At 43.7% G+C, this 19344-nt stretch overlaps 1 protein-coding gene across 1 annotated transcript in view; it reads left to right on the top strand.

Annotated features, from left to right (window-relative positions):
• The first annotated feature begins 6872 nt into the window (after window positions 1–6872).
• The window catches only part of ZNF606 (zinc finger protein 606), a 52604-nt gene continuing 40132 nt past the window's right edge, over window positions 6873–19344 (top strand). The window contains 1 exon segment of the mRNA XM_073796742.1: window positions 6873–8513. The gene's annotated coding sequence lies outside the window, so the exon portion shown is untranslated.

Here is a 19344-nt window from a genome sequence, read left to right as displayed (position 1 = left end):
GGGTTTGATCCCTGGTCCGGGAAGATCCCACATGCAGCGGAGCAACTAAGCCCATGTGCCACAACTACTGAGCCTGCGCTCTAGAGCCCGCAAGCCACAACTACTGAAGCCCGCGTACCTAGAGCCTGTGCTCCGCAACAAGAGAAGCCACCGCAATGACAAGCCCGCGCACCCAACTAGAGAAAGCCTGCGCGCAAAGACGAAGACCAAACATAGCCAAAAAAAAGAGCCTGGGACTTCCCTGGCGTTCCAGTGGTTAGGACTTCGTGCTTTCACTGCAGAGGGCACGGGTTTGATCCCTGGTCGGGGAACTAAGATCCCGCGTGACCACCTAGTGGGAGACATGTGGTCAGCCCTGCACATCCCCATGGCCTGGCTCCTAGGGCTCTATAAATTTCCCAAGGTGAATCACCCCAAAGCCTGTCCCCTTCACAAACTGTGCTTTCGCTACTACCGGCCAGGTTTCCCGCTAATGCTTTATGTGCCAGACACTATTTTTACTCCACACCATAACCTGGTGGTGAGGGAACCTCAATCCCTGTGACATCAACGAGGAAAGTGAGGTTTAGAAACAAATCAATGATGGGTCCAAGCTCACCCAGGGAGGCTTGGAATGCCACCACCTGGCGTTCCCCAAATTTCAGGCCCTGGGCGTCATCCCTACGACGGTGGTCATCTTCTTGTCTTCCTTTAAATTTGGCTCCTACGTTCACAGGTTTGTTGAGATAGAATTCACACACTACGCCACTCACCCACTTAAAGTGGACAATTCAGTGCTTTTAGTCTACACTCAGAGTTATGCAGACATCACCACAATCAGAGAACATTGTCATCACCCAATAAAGAAACATCAAACCCATGAGCCACCACTTCCCATCATCCTCAGCCCCTGGCAACCACTAATCTGCTTTCCATCTCTATGGATTTGCCTTTTCTGGACATTTCATATAAATGGAATCATGTCTCATGTGGTCTTTTGTGTCTGGCTTCTTTCACCCACCATAATGTCTTCAAGGTTCATCAGTGTTGTAGCATCTATCAGAGCTTCATTCCATTTTATAGCTGAGTGATATTCCATTGTATGAATGGACCACGACGTGTTTATCTGTTTATCAGCTGAGGGACATCTGAGCTGCCTCCACTTTTTGGTTATTGTGAATAATGCTGCTGTGAACAGGGTAGGTTTTGTGTATGTGTGTTTTCAAGTCTCTTGGGGATTTGAGTGGACTCGACGGGCCACATGGTAATTCTATGTTTAACTATTTGAAGAACTAACAGAGCATTTTCCAAAGTGGCTGCACGGTTTTACATTCCCACCACATTGTCTGAGGATTCCAATTTAAATCTATTCATTTTGACTTTGAAACTATATATTGGAGTGAATTCTCTCCTTGAAGCCTTAAATCTGCTAGGTCCCCAGTCCTGCCGGGAGAGGATTTCCATCCTACCCGTGAAGCTGGGGCCTTATAAGTCACAGAATAGGTTCCAGGGCATTTCTGGGGGCGGGGCTTTCGGGGTGTGGGTGCCACAAAGGAAGTCCACCCCTGGTTCCTCCTCGGAGGGCTTGTCACGTGACGCGGTTTATTCTTAAGTGTGACACTCCAGGTATGGGCTCGGCTGCCTGACTGATTCGTCCAGTTCTCTCCTGATAAAAAGGAGTCTTAGAGAACCTCTGCAAGTAACCACACCGCTGTTACAGGGGAAGAAACTGGGGACAGCTATCTGTGGATTCTGACAGGGCTGTGAATGCAAGATGCCATCTAAAGAAGAACGCTTGTATGGGGGGCAGGATGCTGAGGTAGCCCCTGAGATCCTTGCCTGCGGGTGCACACGCCCCCTATGGTCCCCGACCCTGAGCGGCCAGAGCAACCTGTGAGCGCGCTGGGGCCCTCGCTTTCGTGATTATGTTACATCATACAAGACTCGACAGAGTAGCCTGAAGAGACACTTTTCTCTTCTGACATAAAGGAGAATCAAACGGTATCATACTGATATCATACTGATATTTTTCCTTTGAGATAATTTATCTTTTTATTAAAAACTTTTTTAGATTTTAACTTATTTATTTTTATTGAAGTAGAGTTGATTTACAGTGTTGTGTTAGTCTCAGGTGTACAGCAAAGTGATCCATTATATATATATTTATATATATATTCTTTTTCAGATTTTTTTCCCTTATAGGTTATTACAAAAATTTGAGGTCTTCCCTCGTGGCGCAGTGGTTGAGAGTCCGCCTGCCGAAGCAGGGGACACGGGTTCGTGCCCCGGTCTGGGAATATCCCACATGCCGCGGAGCAGCTGGGCCCGTGAGCCATGGCCGCTGAGCCTGCGCGTCTGGAGCCTGTGCTCCGCAACGGGAGAGGCCACAACAGTGACAGGCCCGCGTACCGCAAAATAAAATAAAATAAAATAAAATAAAAATTTGAGTATAGCTCCCTGTGCTGTACAGTAGGTTCTTCTTGGAAACGGCCATATTTTGAGAGTAGGAGGCCATGTGACAAGAATCTGAGGTGGCCTCCAGGAGTGGAGAGGGGCCCTCCACCAAGAGCCAGCAAGAAAACAGGACCTCACTCTTACAACTGCAAGCAACTGAATTCTGCCAACAACCAATGATCCTGGACGTGGAGCCCACACCTCAGATGAGAGCCCAGCCCTGGCTGATTCCGTGCTGGCCGCCTTGGGAGACTCTGAGCAGAGGACCCAGTTAAGTAAGCCATGCTCTCACTCCTGACCCACAGAAGATGTTAGCTAAAAAATCCGTGATTTTTTAAGCTGCTAAGTTGCAGAAACAATTGGTCCTTGCTTAAGACAGGCACATAGATGGTTGTAGCTGCATTGCCTCAACTGAAATGATGATCCAGTTTGAAAATAAATTGATCAGGTGGTAACACAATAATAAAACTTCATTCATATCATAAGCAAAAAAAAAAAAAAAGAGAGAGAGAGAGAGCCTTGTGAATTTGTTATTGTCATATATTATATTAATACAAGTCTGGAATTTGGTTTTCCTTCTGTTAAAATGCCAAACTGGTCTTGGCATATTCAGACCATTCTTAGCAACAGGTAGTAAAAAGGCGATTCTTTGTGTAATCTGCCCAGAGAGAGGAGATTCAGAAAATTACCAGAATAACCCCTGGGGCTTGGGCTGAATTGTCATGCCCCAGTTAAAAAAGCAAACAAACAAACAAACAAAAAAATACAGAATTTTTTCCCCTCACTTCTGAAAGAGCTAATTTTATTTTTTTAATTTTATTGAAGTATAGTTGAGTTACAATATTGTATTAATTTCTGCTGTATAGCAAGGTGACTCAGTTATATATATATATATATATATGTTCTTTTTCGTATTCTTTTCCATTATGGTTTATCACAGGATACTGAATATAGTTTCCTCTGCTATACAGTAGGACACTGTTGTTTATCCATCCTTTATATAATAGTTTGCATCTGCTAATCCCAATCTCCCAGTCCATTGGAGGCAGGAGATAGATGGGCTCCAGGCTAGACATTTACAACCGGCCTCCTGTTCACACTTACTAGGGTGAGAAGAAGGTGGGCTCCAGGCTGGACATTCACTACCAGCCCCCTGTTTACATTTCCTGAAGCAAGAGACAAACGGCCTCTAGGACTACATATTTATGACCAGACTCCTGTTTATATTTTGAGATCTGCACCTCGATATAAAAACCAGCAACAGAAACAGGGTAAATAATTGGAGATTGGACATTCTTATGGCAGGGACGGAGTGGGACTAAACCCTGTTAAAAGATCAAGAGGTCATACATTTCCCATCCTTGGAGCAAGGGAAACATTGCACATGCGCAGAAAGGTTCCTTGGGGGCCAAAAAGGAGGGGGCGCCACCCCATAATAGGTGATGCTAAGGCCGTCCCATAGGCGTCTGGGCTGTAATCCATCTTCTAAAAAAGTTGAGCACACGGGCTTCCCTGGTGGCGCAGTGGTTGAGAGTCCGCCTGCCGGTGCAGGGGACGCGGGTTTGTGCCCCGGTCCGGGAAGATCCCACATGCCGCGGAGCGGCTGGGCCCGTGAGCCATGGCCGCTGAGCCTGCGCGTCCGAAGCCTGTGCTCCGCAACGGGAGAGGCCACAACAGTGAGAGGTCCGCGTACTGAAAAAAAAAAAAAAAAGGTTGAGCACGCATGTTGGGGAGGGTCCTAGGGCAGGGCAGGTGTGGAAAAAGAAACCAGATAATTGACCAGAGGTAAACAGAGACCCGGAAGAACTGCCCTATATGAATGACTTAACCGCCTCTTTACTGGTCTCCTCCTCATTAGGGAGGATGCCCACACCCTTTCTCTCCGGGTGTGCATCTCTGCCTTGCTTCTGTCTTAACGAAACAAACTGCTTCTCTGTGTGCTCTCCCACTTGTTGTTGTGCTGTCTCTAATAATAAACTCTGTACCTGTTTTTACAGTTTTTGCCTCCGTGAGAAATGCACTTTTCACTGGGGGCAAAAGCCATGGGGTGTAGTGGCCAGGATTCCTGGTTTTCATCCAGGCTCCCCAGGTTCAATTCCTGGGCAGGGAATTAAGATCTTGCTTCACGCCACCACTCACTGCTGCCTCTCTGAGATCCTTCCCCCACACCCCCTACCCCTTGGTAACCCCAGGTCTGTTCTCTGTGTCTGTGACTCTGTTTCTGTTTCATAGATATGTTCATTCGTGTCATATTTTAGATTCCACCTATAAGTAATATTATACGGTATTTGTCCTGAAAGAGCTAATTTTAACTGTGTTCTGTTTCTTTTAGAATCTAATCAGATATATGACTATTAGTTTCACATAATGTTTAAGATTTTTAAAAAATGTAACCTGGGACTTCCTTGGTAGTCTAGTGGTTAAGGCTCTGAGCTTCCACTGCCAGGGGCACGGGTTCCATCCCTGGTCAGGGAAGTTCAACATGCTGCAGCACAGTGCGGCCAAAACAAACAAAAAACATGTTCAACTAAGTTGAATTATCATTCTGACACATTTTTATATCAATAGTAATTATGATCCATGTGGTATCAACTGAAGGATAATTTCCAAGAACCTAACTTAACATTAAGAGATTGGACTCATGCTAATTTCTTAATTATTTAACGATCTTTGGATACTGGAACAATTTCTAAGTAAGTCAGAATACTGAAAGTCTGGCCACAAAGAATAGATTTGGTGTTTTTTTTTCTTTTTTCTTTCTTGCCGCACCATGCTGTTTGCAGGATCTTAGTTCCCTGAACAGGGATCAAACCTGGGCCCCCTGCAGTGAAAGCGTGGAGTTCTAACCACTGGACACCAGGGAATTCCCTAGATTTTGTATTTCTACCTTGACTTCATATTTCTACGCATTGTAGGGTAACATAGATTTGGGTCATGTTAATGAGTGTGCTTATTTTTGACACTTTAAAGTGTGTAAAGGATGTGTGTGGCTTTAGGGGGTAACATCATGCCTCCCAACGTACCCATCCTCAACAGCCTTTGGGTTGTTGGGTCTTTTGACTTGTGGGGTGTGATGCTATCTCATTGTGGTCAGAACAGCAATTTAATCTCCAAAGGAAGGGGTGGCAGAATGGGTGAGAGTTGCTGTCCTAGTCGGCAAGGGCTGCCATAACAAAATACCACAGACAATGTGGCTTAAAGAACAGACGTTAATTTTCTCAGTTCTGACGGCTGGACATTCAAGATCAAAATGTCGACAGCATTGATTCCTTCTGAGGTCTCTCTCCTTGGCTTGCAGATGACCACCCTCTCCCTGTGTCCTCACATGGTCGTCCCTCTGTGCATGTCTGTGTCCCAATCTCCTCTTCTTACATGGCAAGTCCACTGTGGCTGTGGAGTGATGTAGCCGAAAAATGACATTTTATGAAAGAACTATCCAACAACCTACGACTGATGCTTGCCTTCATTACCCACCTAATAAACAAAAACACCCAGGCACAGGATATAATATTTAAATGTCTTTGTTAAAATAAATGAATACATTTTTGTCTCTTATTTAAAAAACACAGGGCTTCCCTGGTGGCACAGTAGTTAAGAATCCGCCTGCCAATGCAGGGGACACTAGTTCAAGCCCTGGTCTGGGAAGATCCCACATGCCGCAGAGCAACTAAGCCCTTGAGCCACAACTCCTGAGCCTGCGCTCTAGAGCCCATGAGCCACAACTACTGAGCCCACGTGCCACAGCTACTGAAGCCCATGTGCCTAGAGCCCGTGCTCCACAAGAGAAGCCAATGCAATGAGAAGCCTGCGCACTGCAACAAAGAGTAGCTCCTGCTCTCCACAACTAGAGAAAGCCCACACACAGTAACGAAGACCCAACGCAGCCAAATAAATAAATAAATTTATATATATAAAAAAAACCAATAACAACAAACCAAATAAACAAGTAAGGTGACATTTATTTTTACTTCATCTCCAGGATGGTATATTTGTGAAGATAGCATCTTCCACACCTGGGGTGAAGGGCAGGCTGTCCTCAGAGGCCTCACGAGGCCTGGAGACAATGGACTACAACTTCCAGAATGCCTCGCGCCAAGAGGTCGCAGACTGGACCCGCCCACTGCACCGCGAAGCCCCCTGGGAGATGTAGTAGGACGCTCTAGGTGCCCGCGCGGCGCCTGGCGGACAAGGTGATTATGAGTTCCTAGGACGCCCTGAACGCCCAGAACGCTCATCTTCAGACTCCCCGGACCCTCTGGATGCCCGCCCAATAGTCGCTTCTGTGTGTTACAGTGAGATAAAGTGGTCTCAGTGCGTCCTAGACCTGGCCCGTGAGCCAGGACTTTGATTCCCGAAGGCCCTATTCCCAGCCTAGGCCCGGCCCCGCAAACCCATTGGGCGGTTCCCCCGCGCCGCCACGCCTTCTGGGAAATGTAGTCTGACTCTCTGTGCGCTCAGGAACAGGGCTCCGGCAGCGGCGCACATGTGTTGGTCGGCAAGCCGCGCCGCGGGTCTCCTGGTCTTGGTAGTTTCCCCGGAGGGCGCTCTGGGCCGAGGTCTCCGGAGTCCGCGGTCTGGGGACGGAGTAACCGTCGGGAGAGCTGCGGGGTCCGGCCGGCCGGGGCCTGGGGCGGACGGTGTCGGGAGCTGACGGGACCCGAGAACCGTGGCCCTGGCCCCTCCCTGTGTGCAGAGACTCCGGGGTGGGCGTTGCGGGTCGGACCTGACCGCCGTCGAGGTTTGTTACTCGCCTTTCCCAGCTCTGACTCGGTCGAGAGCTCGGAGTCGGAAGAGATGACGGCCACGGGGCTCTTGGCTGCCTGCCTCCCGGTGAGTGGCCTCTCCTCTCCCTCCTGATGGGCTAGGCCTGGACCCCAGGCTAGGGGGCATAACTCCCCCGACTTCGGACCCTCAGCCCGTCGTTCTGGCCGAGGAGGGATGAACAGAAGAGGCAGAAAACTGCCTTGTCCTGCAGTCCTTAAGTGTATCAATAAAGCCCTAGAGCCAGTGAAGATCTAGTCACAAAGCCCCCCAGCAAGAAACTTCCTGACCCGAATGGCTTCAGCTACCACCCGTTTAATGAACAAACGATTCTGGTATTTCCATCATCTGGAATGATTTGTCTAAAAGAGGGAGCATGTCTCTGTTAATTCTTATGAAGCCCACGTAACCTGTGTTCCAAAACTTGTGCACTTCTCTCAGCTCAGGCTCCTCCTTTGAAAGGACAACAAAACAGACTCCAGGAAGTGGCAACTACTTTCTCAGACTGTTTCCAGGGTTAAGTGAATTTCCGTTAGCGAAAGTGCTGACTTAGCATTACGCTCAGCCTGGAGAACTCTTGGCAAATGTTAACATTATTATCAGCAGTTAATAACATCATTTTTTTATGCCTGATATATAAAAAGGAAGAGGAATCGTGAAGGATGACTGTACATTTTGATCTCGTGGAGGATCCTTAGTTTATCAAGAAATGCGTGAGATTCTTAGGGGGTAAACATTTCAGTATTATGGGGGCTCTCCTCTGAAATGGCTGATGGAGGCCCCCAGATCCCCCGGGGAACCTTGAGTATCCCTCCGAAGCCAGAACCTTCTCAGGACATCTCTCTGTACGCCTGAGTCCATCCTCACGTTCTCATGTATGCTGCTCCCAGCCCTTGTGGGAGCTTTGCAGAGATCAGGGTCTTAGCTAAGCAGACACGACGGTGACATTTCAAGGGCAGTTAACCTTCGATGATGTGGCTGTGGACTTCACCCAGGAGGAGTAGGGGCTGCTGGGCCCTGGCCAGAAGACCCTGTACCACAACATGATGCTGGAGACCTTTAGGCACTTGGTCACTGTGGGTGAGGCTGTGCCTTGTGTTGACTTGCATCTGCCTGGGGTCTTGGCAGAGTGGGTGTGACCTGGCTGGGAGTGTGGGGTCAGTGAACCCTAGAAGGGTTTCTCTTCTTCCAAGCCCTCAAGGCCTGATCTCTCACTTGGACAGTGTCTTGGATCTCCAAACCAGCTATCGTGGCCCAGCTAGAACCCGGAGTAGAGCCATGGATAATGGACAGAGGACTCTCCCAAGATTCCTGCCCAGGTGAGAAAGGATCTTTACAGTCAATGTTTATATTTTCCTTCATATCTACCCTTTCATATACTCTTCGCTCTCTTTGGTATTTCCATAATTCCTCCTAGGATCATTTTCCTTTTGTCTGAAGAGCTCCCTTTATCATTTCTTTTAGAGTGACAGAATTTCCCCACTTTGTGTTTGCCTGAAAATGTCTTTATTTCATCTTCATTTTGGAAAGATACTTTAAGCAGAGAATTTTAAGTTGGCAGTTCTTTTTTTTTTTTTTCAGCCCTTTAAAGACACCATGCTATTGTTTTCTGTATTCCATGGTTTCTGTTGAGAAGTCAACTCTCCGTCTTATTATTGTTACTTTGAAGACAGTGGGCCTTTTTGTATGTATTTTTGCTAACAGTGCTTTGTTAAATACACAAATTTTAAGTGTACAATTGAAAAATTTTGACAAACGTGTACCTATATGTAATCATTCAAATTGAGCTTGAGGACATTTACATTACCTCACAAATTTCTTTTGTTACCTTTTCCATTTAAAAAAAAATTATTTATTTATTTATTTATTTATTTATTTTTGGCTGTGTTGGGTCTTTGTTGCTGCACGTGGGCATTCTGTAGTTGCAGTGAGCGGGGGCTACTCTTCGTTGCGATGTGCGGGCTTCTCACTGTGGTGGCTTCTCGTTGTGGAGCACAGGCTCTAGGCACGCGGGCTTCAGTAGTTGTGGCACTTGGGCTCAGTAGTTGTGGCTCGCGAGCTCTAGAGCACTGTCTCAGTAGTTGTGGTGTGTGGGCTCAGTAGCTGTGGTGCACGGGCTTAGTTGCTCTGCAGCATGTGGGATCTTCCCGGACCAGGGCTCGAACCCGTGTCCCCTGCGTTGGCAGGCAGATTCTTTTTTTTTTTTTTTTTTTTGCGGTACGTGGGCCTCGTTGGGGCCTCTCCCCTTGCGGAGCACAGGCTACGGACGCGCAGGCTCAGCGGCCATGCATGTGTTAATGAATTGTGGCTTTGTCATGGCACTCGAGGAGTGTGACTGGCGGTGTGTGCATGCTTCATGGCCTTATTCAATTAAGCGCTCTATTCTTAATTTACTACTAAATCCTCCTTTAGTTTTTAGGTTTCATAAAAACTTTCGTGTGGGTAAAGGGTGTTATTGGTGTAGAAAATGTAGCCTATTTCTTCCCACCCCATAGGTTACACCTTGACCTAACGTTCTTAGGTGTTATAATTGTGCTTACTTTTGCTCCTTTTTAGGGATTGCTGAAGATGGAGGCATATAGACTGGAGTAGCAAGGGTTGGTGAGGTTTATCGGGGTTTATCGATTATAGAACAGGCTCCTCTAGAGAGGTGTGAAGCACCAGCAAGTCCTTTGAGTTTTAAGCTGTTGCCAGTAGTACTCTGGTGAATAGTCTAGTTCTTATGATTATTTGGGTTTAGGGCTAAGAATAGCGGGGTATCTAATCCCAGTTTGGGTCTTAGCTATCGTGTGATCAGAATATGTTAAAGTCACTTTAGTAGTTGATTTTTATTTTAATTATGGTTTTTTACAGCTTAATTAAGGTTTAACTTTATATTGTATGGTTCTTTAACACGCTTTACGCCGTAGTTCTATTAATTTGGGTCAATCATATGACCGCGGTGGCTGGCACGAAATTTACCAAACCAGATTAATATGGCTTAGTCAAACTTCCATTTATGGCTTAATTTTTATCCCTGCTGTCTCCCATGGGGGTGTGGTTAAGCAAGGTGTTGTGAGCTGCTGGTGTAGCATGCTTGATACCTGCTCCTTTTAATCTTAGTGATTTAGAGGGTATTCTCACCGGAGTGCGGATACTTGCATGTGTAATTCTATGAAAAACTAATAGAAAGGCTGGGCCCAAACCGTTATGTTTACGGGGCTAGTGAGCCCATCTAGACATTTTCAGTGTCTTGCTTTAGGAAATATTTGAGCTACATTAACTTGTTGCACATAGCTGGTGTTTGTATGGTTGTATTATGTGGCTTATGTCAGACTTAGTATTAAATTTTTGATAAGATGGCTGGCGAATCTAGGGGGATGTCTGTCTATATGGGTGGTGAATATCTAAGTAGCTCATTGGTATGATAGGGAGGGAGTTGAGGTTGATTTATTGTGATGGATAAATATTTTAAGCCGGGGTGGGGAATAGTAAAGTGCTATGTCCTGTGACCATTAAGTGATTGTACAACACAGGTTGCTCTTGCCAATTAATAAATACATCCAGGTCCAGCTACAATTTGCTTGACTGTGTTAAGACCTTTTAAGGTCATAGCTGAGTCTAAGCACTTCGCACCCCCCCCCAAAATAGAAAATACCAAACATATGAAATCGCAGTTATATGTGAGCATGGGCTGATTAGTCATTAACCCATCGACATGTCTTACTTAAGGGGAAAGAGTGGGTGATTTTAGGTGAGATGGCCCTGAAGTAAGAACCAGGTGTCTGATAAAGTTCAGTAGAAACCCCCACAAGTTATGGGCCCGGCGCGAGAAGAGGGACGCCTGCCGAGCGGGTTGATGGTTTCACGCAGCCTGGTGATTAAGCTCGTGGTCTAATGGACGGGATTCCAAGCATGTTGATTTAAACTGATTTAACTTAATGTACTATGTTCGATCAATAATATGTATTATGTAATATCAATGATTACATTACATACTAATATTCCCCATATTAGTTGTGTTTGGTTATACAACGGCTATAGCCGCTGAACAATATCCTGAGGTTTGGGTTTCTAATAAGGTTGTATTGGGGGCGTTTCTTTTAGGGTTAACAGTAGAGTTTTTACTGGTGTTTTGTATTTTGAAGGATGAGGATGTGGAAGTTGTGTTTAAGTTTAATGGGTTGGGGGATTAGGTTATTTCTGATACTGGTGACTCTAGGTGTCTTAGTGAGGAGGCTGTGGGGATTGTGGATTATATAGTTGTGGTACTTGGTTGGTGATTGTTACTGGTTGGTCATTATTTATTGGTGTTGTGCTTATTATGGAGATTACTCGGGGTAATTAAATAAGAGTATACTAAGGGTGACGGTGATGAGAAATGATAGAAAGTATAGTTTAATAAGGTCTTTTTGGTTTGAGATTAGTGTGGAGGATTTTAGTTGAATGAAGGCTATAGTCTTTGGTAAGATAGTTTCTAGTCAGATTAAGTCTAGGAGGGAGGTTGCTAATTTTTGGCTCATTAATAGGTTTAGATGGGGAGGTAGGCCGTGTATGATGGTAGGGAAATATCCTAGGAGAGTAGAGAATTTAAAGGAATTTGAGGGTAAGTATATTTTGAGTTTTGTGCGTTAAGGTTGGTTTCGAATGCTAGTACAAAACCCGAGCTGTTACTACGAGGGCAGTTAGTTTTAAGTGCAAAGGTGTGGTTATTAGGGGGATGGTTGTTGGGGGAATGTTGTTGGAGATGATGAATCCAGCAAAGATACTTCCGGTTAGTAGGTGTTTGATAGAATTAACTAGGAGGGGATTGTTTTCATTGATAGGAGCTGAGGTAGAGTAGCGGGTTGTCCCAGTAGCGTGAAGAAGATGATGCGAGTGCTATAGCTGGCTGTGAGGGAGGTAGCGATTAGAGTTATTAATAGGGCTCAGGCGTTGGTATAAGACGTGGTGGTGGTTTCGATGATTAGGTCTTTAGAGTAAAAACCAGTGAGAAAAGGCATTCCTGTCAGTGCCAGGCACCCAGTGATAAGGGCTGCTGCAATGAAGGGCAGGGTTTTGAATAGGCCTCCTATTTTTCGAATGTCTTGCTCGTTGTTTAGGTTGTGGATAATGGATCCAGAGCACATGAATAGTATGGCTTTAAAAAAAGCATGTGTGCGAATATGTAAGAATGCTCGACGGGGTTGGTTGATACCGATTGTTACCATCATCAGACCTAAATGGCTTGAGGTAGAGAAAGCGATAATTTTTTTAATGTCGTTTTGGGTGAGAGCGCATATAGCTGTGAGTAGGGTGGTAAGAGCTCCTAGGCATAATGTTATTGTTTGAATGAGTTTGTTGTTTTCTGTTAAACGGTAAAATCGGATAAGTAGGAAAATTCCTGCTATGGCCATTGTGCTTGAGTGGAGTAGGCCTGATACTGGGGTAGGACCATCTATTGCTGAAGGGAGTCAAGGGTGAAGTCCAAATTGGGCTGATTTTCCGGCTGCGGCTAGTACGAGTCCTGTGAGGGGGAGGTTTAGAGAATTTACGTCGAGTATAAAAATTTGTCGTAGGTCTCATGCCTTTGAGTTGGACAGAAATCATGCTGTTGATATAATGAATCCGATATCTCTGATGTGGTTATGTAAGATTGCTTGGAGAGCAGCTGTGTTTGCGTCTGTTCTTCCATATCATCACACGATGAGTAGGAAAGATATGATTCCTACCCCCTCTCACGCAATAAAAAGTTGGAAGAGGTTGTTGGCTGTAACAAGGATTAGTATAGTAATGAGGAAGAAGAGTAGGTATTTGAAGAATTGGTTGACATAAGGATCTGAATGTATGTATCATATTGAGAACTCTGTGATGCATCATGTGATAGACAATGCCACTGGTACAAACATAGTTGAGAAATAATCTATTTGAAGCTGAGTGTCAATTTAAGGGTTTGGACAGTGATTCAGTGTCAGTTTGAAGTGATTATTTCTTGGCCTGTATGAAGGAATATTATTGTTGGGATTAGACGGGTAATGAAAGCACATGAGACGGTATTATTTTACATATGATGGGTATTTATCACTTTTGTAGGAGTTTGTACTAGTTATCATGATTGGAATAATTAGTACTAGTAATGTGATTAGGGCAAAAGAAGAGAACAGGTTTATTACTTTTATTTGGAGTTGCACCAGTTTTTTGGTTCCTAAGACCAATGGATAACTACCATCCTTTAAAAGTTTGGAAAAGCCATACTATTAGTCATGGGGGCATGAATTAGCAGTTCTTGCAGTAGTTTCTCGGTAAATAAGAAGTTTTAGTCTTCTGTTGCTAGATTCACAATCTAGTGTTTTTTTAAACTATATTTACAGTATAGGGGGCCCAAGATGATTTTAGGATTTAGTGACAGGAGTAGAAGTGGCAGGATATGGAGAGCTGTAAGGGCGTTTTCTCATGTGAAGGAGGGTGTAATATTACTGATGTCGTGTGTACATTTGCCGCGTTGTGTTGTGATTAGTATATACATAGAGTATAGGGTTGTAATTACAATATTGGTTCCTATTAGGATAATAGTGAGGTTTGATCATGAGAAAGTTGATATAACTACGAACAGTTCTCCAATTAGATTAATAGTAGGGGGTAGGGCCAGGTTTGTTAGGCTTGCTAGTAATCATCAAGTGATTATTAGTGGGAGGATAATTTGTAGGCCTCGGGCTAGGATTATAGTTCGGCTAGGATTCGTTCATAATTTGAGTTTGCTAGGCAAAATAATATAGACGATGTGAGGCTGTGGGCAATTATTAGGGCGGTAGCCCCTATGTAGCTTCAAGGGGCTTGAATGAGGATAGCTGCGATAACAAGTGCCATGTGGCTGACTGAGGAGTAGGCGATGAGTGATTTTAGGTCTGTTTGACATAGACAAATAGAACTGGTTATGATTATTCCCCATAAGGAAAGCATAAGGAAAGGGTATGCTCTGAACTCTGTTAGGGGGTTGAGTATTGATGTGATCCGTGGTATGCCATAGCCCCTGTTTTAGTAGTATGGCTGCAAGGACTATAGAGCCTTCGATAGGAGCTTCTACGTGTGATTTGGGTAGTCAAAGGTGGAGGCCGTAGAGGGGTATTTTTACTATAAAGGCTATCATGCAGGCCAATCATATAAAGACGTTGGATCAGGAGTTGAATAGTGTTTGAGCTCAATATTGAAGTACTAGGAAGTTTAGAGAGCCTATGATGTTTTGTATATATGTTAGTGCCACTAGTAATGGGAGTGACCCAACTAGTGTGTAGAATAAAAAATAGAGTCCGGTGTTAAGTTGCTCTGTTTGGTTACCTCAACAGGTAATGATAATGAGGGTAGGAACTAGTGTGGCTTCAAATATAATGGAAAATAGTTCTGTGGCGGTGAATGTTGTGATTAGGAATGATTGGTATTAGTAACATGATTAGTATTGTGATGTATAGCTTTTTTTGGATTAGTGGCTCTTTGAGTAGGTAAGATTGGCTGGCTATTAGTATTAGGGGAAGGAGTCATATTGTTAGGATTAGTAATGGTGGGGAGAGGGAGTCAGAGAAGAATGTTAATGAGATGTTGAGGCTATTGTCGTTGAATTGGTTAAGAAGAAGTAGGCTTGTGAGACTAATTAGTAGACTGCGGGTTGTGGAGTTAATTCAGATTATACTACCTTTCCGCCCCGCCCCCCCCGCCCCCGTACGCGGGCCTCTCACTGTTGTGGCCTCTCCCGTTGCGGAGCACAGGCTCCAGACGCGCAGGCTCAGCGGCCATGGCTCACAGGCCCAGCCGCTCCATGGCATGTGGGATCTTCCCGGACCGGGGCACGAACCCGTGTCCCCTGCATCGGCAGGCGGACTCTCAACCACTGCGCCACCAGGGAAGCCCTATACTACATTTTGATAGCCAAGTTAGGGGTATTAGTATGATTGTGGGGCTGATAAATTTTAGCATTGGAGAAGATTGAGGTTTTGTATGTAATCGGTTCCATATTTGTTTGATACCATTACCGATAAGGCTAATACGAGGGCTGCTTCGCAGGCCGCGAATACCAGTAAGGTGATTGGTATTATGCTGGCTAAGGTGAAATGTGAGTTTAAGGTTGTCAGGGCTGCTAGGATAAATAGTGACAGTATCATGCTCTCTGGGCATAGTAGTGAGACTATGAGGTGGGACAGATATATTAGTGACCCTATGAGGGACATAGTGAAAGCTATGATAATATTTATATGTACTAAGGACACTTGGTAATTATGAGTTTAACCATAATCTAATGAGTCGAAATCACTTGTTTTATTTTAAACTAAATACCATATTCAGCTCGTTCCAATCACCTTTGAGTTCATTCAGAGGCCAGGCTAACTGCTAATAATGAGATTAAAAGTAGGGCTATGGTAAGTATTGTTTTTAGGTTGTCTAGGTCGAAAAGGAGGAAGGTGATCGCTACTAGGAAAAATTTTATGGAAAAGGGTAGGCGGGCGGATCCTATAGGGTCAAATCTGCATTCCTAGGGGCTTGTTTTTTCTGTGTGTTTAGTTGAGGAAGTCAGAAGGCGATAAGTACGAGTAATGAGGCTAGTATTGTGTTTGTTAATAGGGTCAGTATTAGGTTTATTGTTCTTTATCGGGGTGTACCGAAACTAGCTGATTGGAAGTCAGTTGTACTAATTAATGCTAAAAGGACTATGAGCCTCATCAATAGACAGATACATGAAGAGTCACACAACGTCTACAGAATGTCAGTATCAATCAGCAGCTTCGAAGCCGAAGTGGTGGTTGGATGTGACGTGGAATTTTAATTGGCGTAGGAAACAAACAATAAGGAAAGTAGACCCAATAATTACATGTAGTCCGTTGAATCCTGTGGCTATGAAGAAAGTTGATTTGTAGACTCCATCTGAGATCGTAAATGGGGCTTCGTAATACTCTGATGCTTGTAGGAGTGTAAAATAAACACCGAGGGCGATTGTAATAAGAAGGGCTTGAAGTATGTGCTTACGATTTCCTTCTATAAGGCTGTGATGGGCTCAGGTAATGGATACGCCAGAGGCCAATAACACAGAAGTGTTGAGGAGTGGTACTTCTAGGGGGTTTAAGGGGTGAATGCATAAGGGGTAGCCAGCACCTGCCTAATTCAGGGGTAGGGGCGGGGCTTGAGTGGTAGAAGGCTCAAAAAAAGCTGGTAAAAAATAGGACTTCTGATACGATAAATAAGATTATTCCGTCTCAAAGTCCCTTTTGGACGGTTGGTGTGTGGTGGCCTTGGAAAGTGCTTTCTCGAATGACGTCTCGTCATCATTGATATATTGTTAGAATATTAGCTAGTAGGCCCAGTATTAGTAGAACTATTGAGTTGAAGTGGAATCATATGTTATGAGAAGTGCTGAAAGAGCTCCTGTGAGAGGTCAAGGACTAGGATTTACTATGTGACACGTGTGGGTTTGGTGGGTCACTATGTGTTGCTATGCAGGTATAAGCTTACTAAGAGGGTGAATACATAGGCTTGAATTATAGCAACAGCGAATTTGAGGATGGGGAGTAGGGCGGGAATGATAAATGTAATGAGAGCCGTGAATGTGCTGGTGCTTATTAGCACTAGGGTTGTCTCTTCGATTAGATGTATTAGTAAGTGGCCTGCTGTAATATTGGCTGTTAGTCACACAGCCAGTGCTACTGTTTGGATGAATAATAGGCTGATAGTTTTGATAATTTCTAGCATAGGGATAAGGAGGGTGGGTGTGCCTTGTGATAAGAAGTGGGCTAGGGATGCTTGTGTTTTATTAAGGAAACCTGTAATGATGGCACTGGCTCATAGGGGGATGGCCATTCCCACATTCATTGAGAGCTGTGTGGTGGGGGTAAATTAGTGGGGTAATAGTCCAAGGAGATTGGTTGAGCCAATAACTAGAATGAGTGGTATTAGTATTAGTGATCAGATTTGTCCTTTATGATTATGGATACCTATTATTTGTTTTGATGTGAGTTGAATTAGTCATTGTTGAAGGGAAATTATGCAATTATTAATTAGTCCTTTTGATGTTGGAAATAAAATACTTGGGAATATAATGATTAGAACGACTACAGGGAGGCCTATTATTGGGGTTACGAAAGGGGCAAATAGATTTTCGTTCATACTGTTTCTCAAGGGGCAGGTTGTTTTTGCACTTTAGTGAGTGCTGATTTTGGGTTGGGGTAGTAGATGTGTTTTGAGATTTTTAGTTGAAATATAATAAATAATGTTAGAAATATAGATGAAATAGTAGTAAATCATGTTGATATATCTAGTTGTGTCATGCTATCAAGGAGAACTTTAGCTTTCAGTCTTTAATTTAAAAGGTTAACAATAATCTAGCTTCTTAATGAGTTTATAGCATAGACGTGGATCATTTTTCAAAGTATTTTAGGGGCACTAGCTCAAGGACAGTTGGCATGAAGCTATGGTTTGACCCACAGATCTCTGAACACTGTCCGTAATACAAGCCTGGTCGTGTTGATATTAGGGTTGTTTGGTTTAGGTGCCCTGGCATTGCGTCTGTCTTTAGGCCTAAGGAGGGTACCGCATGAGTGTAATACGTCTTCGAAGGAGATTAGTATTTGGATTGTTATCTCTATAGGTAAAACTACTCAGTTATCTACTTCTAGCAGTCGTAGCTCTCCTGGTTTTAGGTCTAGTGTTGGGATTATATAGGAATCAAAATTTAGGTCTTCGTGGTCTGTATATTCATAGCTTCAGTATCATTGGTGGCCTATAGGTTTTACAGTAAGAGATGGATTGTTGATTTCATCTATTATATAAAGGATTCGTAATGATGGCAAGGCAATTAAGATTAAGATAATAGCCGGTAGGATAGTCCAGATAGCTTCTACTTCTTGTGCATCTGTTGTGCTAGTATGTGTTAGCTTAGTTGTAAGTATTATATAGAATATAATATAAGTATTATACTTATAAGTAATATAAGTATTATATAGAATACTTACAAGTAATATAAGTATTACTTATAAGTAATATAAGTATTATACTTATAAGTAATATAAGTATTACTTATAAGTATTCTATATAATAGTTATAAGTAATATAAGTATTATATAGAATACTTACTTAGTTGTAAGTATTATAGCGTAATAATATAGAGAACTAAGGAGCTAATTAGGAAAAACAGTTATCAGTGTGTGGTCTTGAAAATGTAGCAGTTCTTCTATCATGCGTGATGTTACATCTTGAAAACCTAGTTGGAAGGGATATGCCATAGAGTATACAAGATTTTCACTTGTGACTTAACTTCGACAAAGTTATGTAAAATTTTACTAATACCTCGTTCATGAAGAAAGACATAGCGGCTATGATGTTGGCCTGAAACCAATAAAAGAGGGTTCGATTCCTTCCTTTCTTGGCTACTTTAGATTAACGTAAGTTGGCTATTCAAATGTATGGTATGGTGGAGGACATCCATTTAACCACTCTAATTTGTAAGTTCTACTGTTAATACTTCTCCTTTGGATGTGAATACTTCTCAGATAATGAAGACTATCAGTATGACCGCTGTTAATGAGATGAATAAGCCTATTGATGAAATAGTATTTCATGTTGTATAGGCGTCTGGATAGTCGGAGTACCATCGAGGCATGCCAGATAAGCCTAGAAAATGTTGTGGGAAGAAGGTTATGTTGACACCCACGAATATGATCACGAAGTGAATTTTTGCTCATGTTGAGTGTATATCCTGAGAGTAGTGGAAATCAGTGTACAAATCCTCCTATGATAGCAGAAAGAGCTCCCATTGAGAGCACATAGTGAAAGTGTGTGACTACATAGTAGGTATCATGAAGGACAATGTCTAATGATGAATTATCTAGGACAGTACCTGTTAGTCCGCCGACTGTGAAAAGGAAGATGAAACCTAAGGCTCACCTCATGTCCGGGCACCATTTAATATTGCCTCCATGGAGTGTTGCCAGTCAGCTAAATACTTTTACCCCTGTAGGAATAGCAGTAATTATAGTGGCTGATGTAAAGTATGCTCGCGAATCAACGTCTATACCTACTGTGAATATTTGATGGGCCCATATGATAAACCCTAAGAACCCGATTGATATTATAGCTCATACCATACTCATATACCCGAGAGGCTCTTTTTTACCTGAGTAATAGGTTACAATGTGTGAGATCATTCCAAATCCA

This window comes from Tursiops truncatus, chromosome 19 (assembly GCF_011762595.2).
Source record: "Tursiops truncatus isolate mTurTru1 chromosome 19, mTurTru1.mat.Y, whole genome shotgun sequence".
In the NCBI taxonomy this organism is placed as follows: domain Eukaryota; kingdom Metazoa; phylum Chordata; class Mammalia; order Artiodactyla; family Delphinidae; genus Tursiops; species Tursiops truncatus.
Note: the sequence above shows the minus strand (reverse complement) of the source record. Positions and strands in the feature narration are given on the sequence as shown.